The 12,816-nt window shown below is 38.4% G+C and overlaps 1 pseudogene; it reads left to right on the top strand.

The window, feature by feature from the left end:
• The window catches only part of LOC130030346 (histone H3.3C-like), a 37,957-nt pseudogene extending 25,438 nt beyond the window's left edge, over positions 1-12,519 (top strand).
• Positions 12,520-12,816: the final 297 nt, after the last annotated feature.

Here is a 12,816-nt window from a genome sequence, read left to right as displayed (position 1 = left end):
AAACACTGTCCTCCCGTTGTTCATCGATTTTGCTCTAGCAGGCCCAGTAACGTTTCCATTTTGAGACTTGTTGTTACTGTGTTTGGCATATTGAATATGTCATGGGGAGCTTGCCAGGCTTTGCCGTGCGGCCAAGATACTCTCAGTAGCTTGTTGGGCTCTCCGAGAGAGACGGAGTAATCGAACCTGGCTCAGCCAGGCTGGCTGTGCACAAGGCAAACGCCCTACCATTGTGCTACCGCTCCACAAAGTGGTCACAGTTAAAACACCCTGGTATTGGAACAAAAACAGATCTTAAGACTAATGGAATAGGGTTTAATAGTCTTACACACCCTCAAATATATGATCATCTAATCTTTGTTAAGGGAGCAAGATATATAAAGTGTAGCAAGGAAAGCCTCTTTAACAAATTGTACTGGCAAAACTAGACAGCTACATGCACAAATATGGGTTAAGACCTCTACCTACCACCAGGAACACAAGTCTGATCAAAGTGGATTAAAGACCTCAACATCAGAGGCTGGAGCAATAGCACAACGGGTAGGGAGTTTGCCTTGCACGTGGCCAACCTGGGTTTGATTCCTAGCATCCCATATGGTCCCCTGAGCACTGCCAGGGGTAATTCCTGAGTGCAGAGCCAGGAGTAACCCCTGTGCATTGCTGGGTGTGACCCAAAAAGCAAAAAATAAATAAATAAATAAATAAAATAAGTAAAATAAAGACCTCAACATCAGACCAGAATCCATAAGGTATATGACCAAAAGGTTGGCAAAACCCTCCACAATATTGAAGCTAAAGGTATCTTCAAAGATGAAATGCCACTGACTAACCAAGTGGAAACAAAGATAAACAAATGGGGGTTTAAAGTACAAGGCAACCAATCTTAGAGGGAAATGTGTTTTTACAGATATGCATATATATATATACACGCATACAAGACTCACTCTTTAACAACATGTTAGTGATCTCTTATAGAAGAGCTTAATGGTCCTTGTGTGAAATACAACAACCTTCACACTCTTTCCTGTAAGGAAACTTTTTGTAGCATTTTCAGCGATTTTTTATAACAAACAGTACAAAATAAATTATTTTGGTTCTGCTTTGGGGGAAGTCTTAGGGTTTGGGATAGAAACATCCAAAATATGGTGGTGGGACGGTGTAATAGTGGTGAGAATGGTGTTTAATATTAAATGTAATCAAATATTGTGAATTTTACTTAATAAAATAAAATTTTAAAATTATTTTTAAGAAGATAAACAAATGGAACTATCTTAAACTAAGAAGCTTCTGTACCTCAAAAGAAACAGTGACCAGGATACAAAGACAGCCTACGAAATAGGAAAGGACATTCACCCAATGCCCTTCTGATAAGGGGTTAATTTCAAAGATATATAAGCTGAACTCTACAAGAAACAAAAACATCCAATCCCATCAGAAAATGGGACGATGAAATAAACAGGAACTTTCTCAAAGAAGAAATTCGAATGGCCAAAAGGCACATGAAAAAAATACTCTTCATCATCAGTAATCATCAGAGAGATGCTGATCAAAACAGCAATGAGATATCATCTCACACCACAGAGACGGGCCCACATCCAAAAGAACAAAAGCAATCAGTGTTGGCATGTATTTGGGGAGAAAGAGATTCTCCTTTATTGCTGGTGGGAATGCCAACTGATCCCTCCGTTTTTTGGAAAACAATATGGACATTTCTCAAAAAACTACAATTTGAGCTCCCAGTTGACCCAGCAATGCCTCTTCTGGGAATATACCCTGGGAGCCCAAAAATACACAGCAGGAATGCCATCTGCACTCCTATGTTCATTGCAGCACTATTCACCATAGCCAGAATCTGGAAACTTCCTGAGTGCCAGATGAATGGATAAAAAAAATATAGCACATCTACAAAATGAAATAATATGCAGTTGTTAGAAAAAAATGAACTCATGAAATTTGCCTATAAATAGATGGACATGGAGAGTGTCCTGCTGAATGGAATGAATCAGAAGGAACTGGACACATATAGAATGACTGTATTCATTTGTGGTATATAAAAAATATATGTAATAGAAGACTAATATCCATACCCAGGACAAACAGGGGTTAGGAGGACTGGTCAATGGCTGGAACTAACCACAAGGGGCGAGGGTGAGGGGGGGACTGAGGGTAGATAAGATAGGGAAAAGACAGACATGGCAATAATAGCTGGAAATGATCATGCTGGACAAGATCTGAGGGTTAAAAGTAGGTAAAGGGATATTCTTGATAACCTTTCAGAATTAATATTGCAAACCACAATGCTCATGAGAGAGAGAGAGAGAGAGAGAGAAGAAAAGCGTCTGACATAGAGGCAGGCAGGGGGTGGAGGTGGGGTAATCAGAGGGAACCTGGGGACACTGGTCACTGTCACTGTCACTGTCCTCCTGTTGTTCATTGACTTGCTCGAGCGGGCCCAGTAACGTCTCCATTGTGACACCTGTTACTGTGTTTGGCATATAGAATACGTCACGGGGAACTTGCCAGGCTTTGCCATCTGGGCAAGCTACTCTCGGTAGCTTGCCAGGCTCTCCGAGAGGGGCGGAGGAATCGAACTCAGCTCAGCCATGTTGGCTGCGTGCAAGGCAAACGCCCTACTGGCTGTGCTATCGCTCCAGCCCAGGGGGACACTGGTGCTGAAAACACACACTGGTGGAGGAATGGGTGTTGGAATACTGTATGACTGAAATCCAATCATGAATAGCTTTGTAGTGGTCTATCTTACAGTAACTCAATAAAAAAGTTTTAAAATTTTTTTTTAAAAATAGAGTTCTACAGGAATTAGTTTGAAGAATTAAAAAAAAGAGAACAGATGATAAGCATCTAAGGTAAGCATAAGCATTCCTTCCTTTATGTAACAGGGACTCCATATATTAAGACTTCATGGTTTTGGAGGAGTAAAGGAAGAAAAAAATCTACTAAAATGAAAATACCACAAACCAACACCACCCATAATTTATTCTGTTTTAGGTGTACTTAAGAAACTTTGTAAATATTGGCAAGAACACTAGAATGGTGTATTTAGATAGATTTTATTAATAATATCAGAAGCAGCAATTATTAGTTTAAATCCCTCCAGTGACACTTGAACAGTAGTAGTGATGGTTAGTTGTGTTGGTTAGTTGTACTAAATTAATCTTTATAGTCTGATAACACAGCTACTTCAACTGTGTGGCATTTTGAAAATCTACAAAGAGAAAGAAAATATTAGACACAAGTCTATATGGTAATATCTAAATACCCAGATCTTATGCTGCTAATCAAACTAAAAAAAGCAAATCTTGTATTTTCAAAAACACTTTTTATGCCAAATAGCCTCTATGGAAATTACAAATCACTTAGATTTGCGCAAGAAAAGTGGCATTTGTCAAATAAAGAGTAAGAAAAAAAAAATCCTTAATTGCCACCTTACTGACATCAAATGGTATTTACCAAGAATTTTTTTCCATTTTTTACTTCTTTGGGTTTAATTAGTAAGAGTATTAATTCACTTTTCATTTGCTTACTACATCCAAGGAAATTGCTAGCAATCCAGCTGGGCTTCCCCAGAATAGATAAAAAAAAAAAAACATGGCTAGAACTTAGCATATATTTGGTTGAGTGTTTTTTTGTATCTCTACTTATACTGTTGTGCAGTTACATAAAAACAAAAGCATGGGGCTATGTGCATAATCATATAATCAAGGTAAAGAACATACAAGGAGAAAGAGAATGGAAGTGCCAGGTCATAGAGTTTCACTCTCTAAAAATGAACAAAGAACGTCTACAGAGTGCTCGCATTTCTATCGTGTATGTAGGGCATTTGTGGCAATGGCTGGAATTTTTAAAGGATGAAGATATTCAAAATACCTTTGTACTAATCAAATCCCACTAATCCCCTTATAATACATGGCAAAAAAATGGCAAAAACCTGAGTCACTTCTAATTATATACAAATCTCTTACGTGCATGGGTTCTATCATATGATATAAGCAAAGGAAAACCTACCAGCACTTTCATTCCCAAGGAGAAAAATTTAAGCTCCCCACCCCAGTTCTCCCATAGAAACATTACTTTCCCATCCCTTTATGAATACAAAGAGGAAATACATCAAGGAAAATGAAGTTACCTGACTTCCTCCCTCATGCCTGCTTCCTGTACCTGTCATTACTCAACTCTCATAAGCCCTTGAACATTTTACAAATGCAAGGCAAGTCATTTTGTTGGTGTGATGTTGTATTGCTTTTCCTTGCAAAAGAACGGGATTCCATACAGAACACTGGAACACATGCAAATGTCCATTTAGCACCATCTTTGAAAATTCAATCTTTTGTCAACAATCCAACTGAAAGGGTTTCAGGTTCCCAGTTACCATTTTTAAAATCCAGTAATTAGCCAGAAAGGCTATCTGTCAGGACTCTTTCGGTGGAGGTAGACCAAGTGCAGCTAGCTCTTAACCTTGCTCAGAAAGGCCATTGAGAATATCCTATTTCACTTTCTAAACATTTCTGAGATGATGTTTCTACTAAAAAAATTCATTTCCTCATTTTGCTTTTGAATTATAAAAGATGATAGATTTTTGTTGTGATTATTGCCAAAAGAGAATGTTGTCTTTATATAATGTAACAACTTGAATTTATACAAAATCTCTGCCTTCCAAATGCTTCAGCACTTTCCTGAGCATTAGCTCTACCCATTGTTTTCATCTTTCCCTAAGGCAGTCTGAGACTATATGCTATTCTTATGTTCCAGACAAAAGGAGACCTCAAGAGGTTAAGTGGATCTATTTAATGATGCAGCCAAAACTGGGTTTTGGCCTTCTTGAGGCTTCTCTCTTTTTTCCTACCTTGATTCTAAATGACAAGTAAATCTGCCTGACCTTCTCTGAAATAAAAAGTAATAATGGTTTCTGAAAATAGTAAAAGAATATTTCATTCTCTGACCCTCTCATAAAAATACATCATGTGTGAAGTCCTTAGATGTTTATTTCTAGGTGAGTAACCATTATTGTTTCAAGGCTCACCACTAATAAAACTTTGGGACAGGGCTTAGAGAATACAGGAAAAGAGATGAGACAGGATTTTCTAGAGCAGTGTCTATGGCATCACTAAAATGATGTTACTAAAATGACACTAAACATTAAGATCAGTGAAAACACAGGCACTGCACTCAACGCTTTATATGATTCTACATGAACCCTTTATCAGTCTATTGCAAAGTTAATTGTATTCCCACTTTAGTGATGAAGAAAGTGAGACTAGGGAGGTTAAGTTATTTGTATAAGGACTTCACCCAGGAAGTAGAAAAATCTGGATAACCTCACAAAGTTGGTGACTTGCTCTGCCAAAAAAGTTCTAGTGATCTTGAGTATATGTATTGAGTTTAATCCTAGTAAATTGCTGTTAGTCACTGGCTTTTGCCCTACAAAGATAATATTTCATATGATTCAAACTCATACTGTAGGGTCCATGAGATGTACTTAAAAAAACAAAACAAAACTCCAAAGTATTAATACTAAGGATAACATCAGATGCTGTCTTTGAAAACACCACTGAAGCCTTTAGAAGGAAGATACAGAATGGATGGAGAATTATAACTAGAAAAAAAATGCACCAGCACATAATAAGCTTAATGAGAAAGGGTGTGTTCCCACCACTGGAGCAGAAACTTCCTTTCCCAAGCCCTTCTAGGATTTTTCCCTTCCCATTCATCCTTTCCTATCAAATTCATCCTTTAGGTAAACACAAGAAGGATTAGAGACCTTTAATTGGCTTTGAGGAAGAAATGGTAATCTGAGATGCCTACACAGGAACTATCTTGTGTCTTGTGGGAGAAAATTGAGGGAGAGAAAGAAGAAAGGAAAGCTGCTTGACAGGCTGTTCACAGCCAAGAGAAGACCGTTCAGAAAGAAGCAGGATTGCTAAACCATTCACCTGAATGTGGCCCTGGGTTGTGAGCCTGCCCATTTGAATTTCTTCTCCCACTCCAAAAACTCCCATGTGATGTTGGAAACCAAGAGGTATCCCATGAATCTCCTTTAGTAGTTTTTTTTTTTTCACACTAGCTGGGTTTCACTTGGGTCCACAGGAAGGGAGATGTTAAATCGCAAGATCACTGGGTTTCACCCCGAGAGATTTAGGGTCCCAGCAAGACCCCTACGTAATGCCAATTCTGATGATCCAAGAACTGTGATTCAAAAGCCACCAGTCTAATTTCCGGCTATTACTCAGACTACCTCTGCCTGACACTTGAAGCAATTGCCTATACTGTTTCTGCACAGAATCCAAGGAGAATAAACAAATGTGTTGATACTGTCCAAGAAATTTATAAGGATTTTCCATAACTCTGAAGAAGCAAACTAAGTCGCAACTGACCCTGTAAGATTTATATTAATAATAATAGCTATAGTTACTAACAGTGTGTATCAGCCATACTTTACAGTAAGCCAAATTTCCTTACCCATTTTGTCTTTAAGATCTTCATCCTGTTATTATGCCTATTTTATACATTTGGACTCTGAGTCTCATTAGCTCTGTCTATGTTGACTCACCTAAAGAATGGGAAGGTGGATCTAAAACTTTAAGTCTCTTAACTCCTGTGCATTATATTCTCTGAAGTCCAGAAACACATATCAGGAAAAGGTACATCTATAATGTTTTTAATAAGGGAATAAATATAGGTAAATGGAAGGAATAGTTCTTTATTTTCTTGGGTCTTCTCTGGTTACACAAACATCCACTATAGCCTCCATCTCATTTTGACTTTACACACTAGCCCATAAGGAAATTCTTCAAGTATTTAGACACAAGAGATCTGAGAAGGGGGTTCCCTGCTATGAAAGAATAGATTTACTTAGATGAACTTATCTTTCTTATTTGAAACAAATCCTTAGTTTGTTGAGGAAATATCACCAAATAGGGAACTCTGGCCCCAGAAATGTTATGATTTGGGGCGCCAAAAGGAGGTGACTAAAAGGGTGTGATACTTGAACAAAAAGGCTTCTTGATTTTATGACACTCAATTCTTGCATTGTCTATCATCTCTTTGATGTCGGGAAGCAAGAGGTGGTAGAATAGAGCTACAGAGATACCAGTCCCTTATCTGAATAGAGAATTGCTTTCATTGTTCCTACTCTGGCATTGCTATGCCGCTTATCTAGTCTAATAACTTGTTCCTTCACTCAGAAGATTCTATTTTATAGCTTAATTCAGGACCTGACTTTCAGAGACCAGGTGCCTATAGCCTCCAGGATAGGAATCCACAGAATTTCCCCATCCCCCACACATCCCGTTACTGGGAAGATATTTTAACTTTTACCAGGAGTTATCTGGCAAAGTTCAGATACAACTTCATCAGCTTGGAACATATCTGTAGAAACCCCTGACACACAATAACCAATTGTTACAGGATCACTAGCCTCAAAAAGTAATGTTAAGAATATCCTACTTTTATCTTAACCTCCTCTTTGTTTTTACTTGACTAGAGTCTACAGATATGTGGTCAAATGTTTCCCATTATACACATTCTACTTCCCCTAATGGGTAATTAGTCCATAACTTTGACTAAAAGCAATCATCCTTCATTTTCACTTTCTTCAAACTTCTTCAAATATGTCCACATCAAAATTCACAGATACTTGAGACTGGGCAGTAGAGCAGAGGTTAAGGTATATGCCCAGCGTGCACCTGACCCAAATTCAATCCTTGATACCACAGGCTTCCCATTGACACTACGTGTCATTTTAGCCTCCTGATCATTGCTGAGTGGTAGCCCCTGAGGTCCTCCCTTGAGCTTCACCAGGAAGCACCACATCCTAGCACTGAACCACCAATCAACAGGCTGAGTCCTCCCAGGGCCTCTACACAAAACTTAGGAGTCCCTCCCCTGCAAATAAGCATATGCTTTAACCTAAAAATATAATTTTCAAATATTTTTCTATAATATTTGTATATATTGTAGTGAAAATGTTGCATAATGGAATTGGCTGTCCTAAAATAGTGCTGAAAACAATCTGATTCATTAGTAAGGAACCAGATTATACGTGTAATAAAGTAATAGGCAATCATTACAAATAAGGCCAGTTACTTGTATAAAATGAAACAAGCCACTAATATTTACTATTAGAAGAAAAAGATGAAAATATAAACTACCATATATAACTATTCTACTATACTGGGAGTATCCCGCCCACACAGCAGAGCCTGGCAAGCTACCTGTGGCATATTCTATATGCCAAAACAGTAACAATAACAGGTCTTATTCCCCTGACCCTGAAAGAGCCTCCAATACGGAACCATTGGGAAGGATGAGTAAGGAGAGGCTACTAAAATCTCTGGGCTTGGACGAATGGAAACGTTACTGGCACCTGCTTGAGTAAATCGATGAACAACAGGCTGACAGTGATACAGTGGATTCTATTGTATGTGTAAAAATGAAAGTATGTATGTAATGGAAATATTTCATAATATCTCTGAAATATAAACTAATAATGTTATAAATATAATATATAAACTAATAATACGTAAACTAATAATGTTGCTTGTTTCTATGAGATAGATATTAAACTATCATCTTTCCTGAGAGATCTGGAAGGTGAATTCTGGACATTATTCTATGCAGTCTGAAGTGTATTAAAAATAGAAAGGTAATGATATGGAACAAATCTCACATTCTTCTTTGCCTCCCCTGCATCATGGAATTCATCAAGGCCCACTGTCATAAATCCCAACTTACCACAGATTCCATAAAGTTTTTTTCTACAACATTTTCCAGCAGAATTTTCCTGTAGAAACTAATGACTTTTATAAAAAGAAGAAAGTAAAACAAAAAATGGAAGTTCCCAGAAGACCAAAGCAGGCACTGCCCTCACATGAACATAATTAGATGGGAATAAAGACTCCAGGGTCCTAAAGCAGAGTTACTGGAGGACTTAAACTCCTTTGGCCAAAATCTCCAGAAAAAGCATAGCAGACATTTTCTCTATAGTAATAGAGATCGTGAGACATTAGTAGAAAGAAGTTGACACAGTTGTGGGTATGCACAAAACTCTATCATCAATAGTTTTGCAAAATATAGAGCCTTACTAAAATTGTGTTAAATGGTATTGTATTTTAAATCACATTATCACAATGGTATTTAAGTCCATTTCTTGACTTTCATGCACTCTCCACATATTTTCAATGTACATTTATTCCATCTCAGGCCCCAGTTACATTCTCCACATCCCTCACCACCCATTTCACCTGCTAGATGCACCAATACTGCACCAATTGCTGAAATTGGTGGTTGTGCATGAGAGTCACAACAATGTCAGACTGGACAATTAGAAATTACAATTAAGAGAGGCAAAGGGATTTTTCAGGGTCCTACAATCATATTGCAAGGTATAGATTTTTTTTTAAGTATTTGCCTCCTAAACCTTTCTACTAGTCTCTCTCTTCCTCTCTCTCTCTCTCTTTCTCTCTCTCACTATCATATTCCCTCTTTCTTTCGTCCAGCAAATAAGTGGACTCATTTGTTCACCATATATATAAAGGTAAAGTAAAGTAAAGGCCCTCCCGTTGATCATCGATTTGCTCGAGTGGGCCCAGTAACGTCTCCATTGGAGACTTTGTTGTTACTGTGTCTGGCATATCGAATACTCTCGGTAGCTTGCCGGGCTCTCCGGGAGGGGCGGAGGAATCGAACTCGGGTCAGCCATGTTGGCTGCATGCAAGGCAAACGCCCTACCCGCTGTGCACCATATATATGTCCTCTTTTAATCTATTGTCTTCTATTTCATCTTTTTTTTCTGGATCATTTCACTAACACTCACCATCTTCTCTTCTAATCCACAGAAACTTCTCTCCATAAGGGCACCTGTGGCCTGTCATGAAAAAATCTTGTAATAAGGTCATTTTGCCTTATATTGAGAACCTCACTGATCATGTGATGCCTTTAGCCACTTGGTCTCATCTTCCAAAAGTGCCCTCTCTGCTGTTTTGTCAACCTCCAACTTCTTTATGCTTTTGGACTACACTTGGCTGTGCTCAGGGATTACTCCTGAATCAGTTCTCAAGGGATCACAGGTATTGATCACAGGTTACCTGCATGCAAGGCAAGCACTTTACCCATTGTTCTGTCTCTTCAACACCAATCTCCAACTTCTTAGACAGTCACTTGGATGTTTTTAGACATACTAAGCTCCACATGTGAAACTCCAACACGAATAGATCATTTTTATACCCCAAGTCAACTCACAGATACTCTATTTTAATAAATAGTAACATTAAATTTGACTTGCCATGAGGTAAAATCATATAATTATCAATAAGTTAGTACATCTTCATAAGCCATTAGTCACTAACTCTTAATAACTTCATCATTAAAATACCCTCCTAATCTATACCACTTATTTTACTCTCAGAGTTCTTATTTTTTCATTATTAATAAGAAATAACCTAGTGGTTATTCTACTACTAGCTCATCTGTCTGGCTTCCCTCTCTTACCCCTTCAACTCCTCCCATTCAGTAATTGCTTTATCTTGTAAGTCTCTTTAATTCCACCAAATAAGCTTTAGAAGATATTCTGAGTTCCTTTCCTGATTCTCAAAACTCTTTATAATCTTCCCTCTCAAATATTAAAATTGATCTCCTCCTTCTCCCTTAACTCTACCTGTATTAAATGTCACATACTCCCAAGACAAACGAACCAATTAAGAGGGCACAAATCAATAACCAAAAAGTTGTAAAATCAATGTCTGCGAAACATGAGATTATTCTCCATATTACCCGAAAACATAACTACAAAATTCCCATAGTTCCAACTGCCTGAACTGTGTATCATGAACTAATTTAAATGGAACTGGGTCCTAATAAATAAGTTACTCATTTAAGTATTTACCTAAATTGAATTTTTATTACTCACTAAAACCCTCTTTGCCTAGGTAAGCATACTAATGCTCGTATTAGGAACAACATCTATAACAGAGCTCAAATTATACAGCAACTTCAAATAATCATTGTACTATAAGTGTCTGAATCCATGATTCTCCTGTGAATTCTATTACTGACTAGTGGGTCTTTCTAGATATGTCCCAGATCTTCAGAACCCCTGTCTACTAAGGCATATAATACATCTTAAACACCTCTCTAATTCCCCTCATTCACTCTTCTACTCTCTTTATTCTAACAGTAAGATGAAGGGGCCAGTGAGCCTGATAAATTAAGTTTAAAGATGTTTGCAACATTTCATTTCCCAGTTTTATGCTATTGGACCATGTTGTAGATAAAATTTCTTTAAAGATATTTGGAAGTCTGAGTAAAGATATCTATAATCTAAGTGGGGACCAATATGGAAACATATTATAGCAAAATTAACCAAAAAGCAAATAGAAATCACTTGTAGAGAACCAGCTAAACTTTAGAAATTAATTTGTACATAGTTTTGTTTAGAATTCAGAGTTCATTTTCACCAAAACAAACTATATAACATTAATTCCTTCACAGCTTATAGTGGCTGTTTAGTGCTCTCACCATTGAAATCTGAGAATCAATTAATCCATCTACCACATGCAATGATATATATTTGAGAACAACACTTGATAAACCTGAATGCTAACTAGCAAAGTATCTGATTTTCCTACAACTGTTACAGAGAGATAAATAAGGACGATGGGGAGGAAACGCACACTCAGGGCAAAAGGGAATTTGTCTGAGCCTAGACTGCAAAAATGAAGATGGTCTTTGCTGATGCCAGCTGCCCCTGATCTGGTCATTTGCATTTTGGGGAGCAAGTATAAAACTAAAAGGAAAATCCAACACCAGACAAATGCTCCACAAAACAACTAGCCTGTATTCATCAAAAATATGAAAGATAAAGAAATATTGAGGAATTCTTCCAGGATAAAAAATTAATTGGATAAAATACATGATCAAGGATTTTCTTTTTCTACTAAGAACATGGAGCCCGGCAAGCTACCGAGGGTATCCAGCCTGCATGGCAGAGCCTGGCAAGCTACCAGTGATGTATCAAATCTGCCAACAGCATTAGCAAAAATGGGTCTCATTTCTCTAACCCTGAAGGAGTCTCGAGCTGAGTAGGGAAGAACGAGAGGGCTCGTATTAAGCAGATGGCATACAAGTCAACGGGCAGGAAGGCACCCCGCAAGCAGCTGGTCATGAAGGCGGCCCACAAGAGCGCACCAGCCATGGGTGGCATGAAGAAGCCGCACCGCTACCGGCCCAACACCCATGGCGCTACTCAAGATCCACTGCTACCAGAAGTCCACTGAGCTGCCTATTTGCAGGCTACCGTTCCAGCGGCAGGTGCTCAATATTGCGCAGGACTTCAAGACCCACCTGCGCTCCCAGAGCTCGGCCGTCATGGCACTGCAGGAGTCGTGTGAGGCCTACCTGGTGGGGCCCTTCAAGGACACCAACTTTTGTACCACTCACACCAAGGGTATCACCATTATGCCCAAGGACATCCAGCTGGCATGCAGCATCTGCGGAGAGGGGTTATAAAGTTTACAATGCTAAAATCTCAGGACCAGGACAAATGGAAATACTACTGTCACCCACTCTAGTAAATTGATGATTAACAGGATGACAGTGCTACAATGCTACTAAGAATATGACTAGGAGTGGATGGGGTCTATGGAATGGACAATACTTCTGCATCAATATTAATGATTTCAATGATTGTATTACACATATGAAACTATTCTTAGTTTTTGAAAGTACACACTAAGCCCCTCGGGTCAGAGAGATAGTACAGCTGGTAGAGCAGTTGTCTTGCATGCAGCCATTCCCAACATCCCA

Source organism: Sorex fumeus, unplaced genomic scaffold, assembly GCF_029834395.1.
Source record: "Sorex fumeus unplaced genomic scaffold, SorFum_2.1 ptg000044l, whole genome shotgun sequence".
NCBI lineage: Eukaryota > Metazoa > Chordata > Mammalia > Eulipotyphla > Soricidae > Sorex > Sorex fumeus.
The sequence above is the reverse complement of the archived record's forward strand: the minus strand, read 5'-3'. Positions and strand labels throughout refer to the sequence as shown.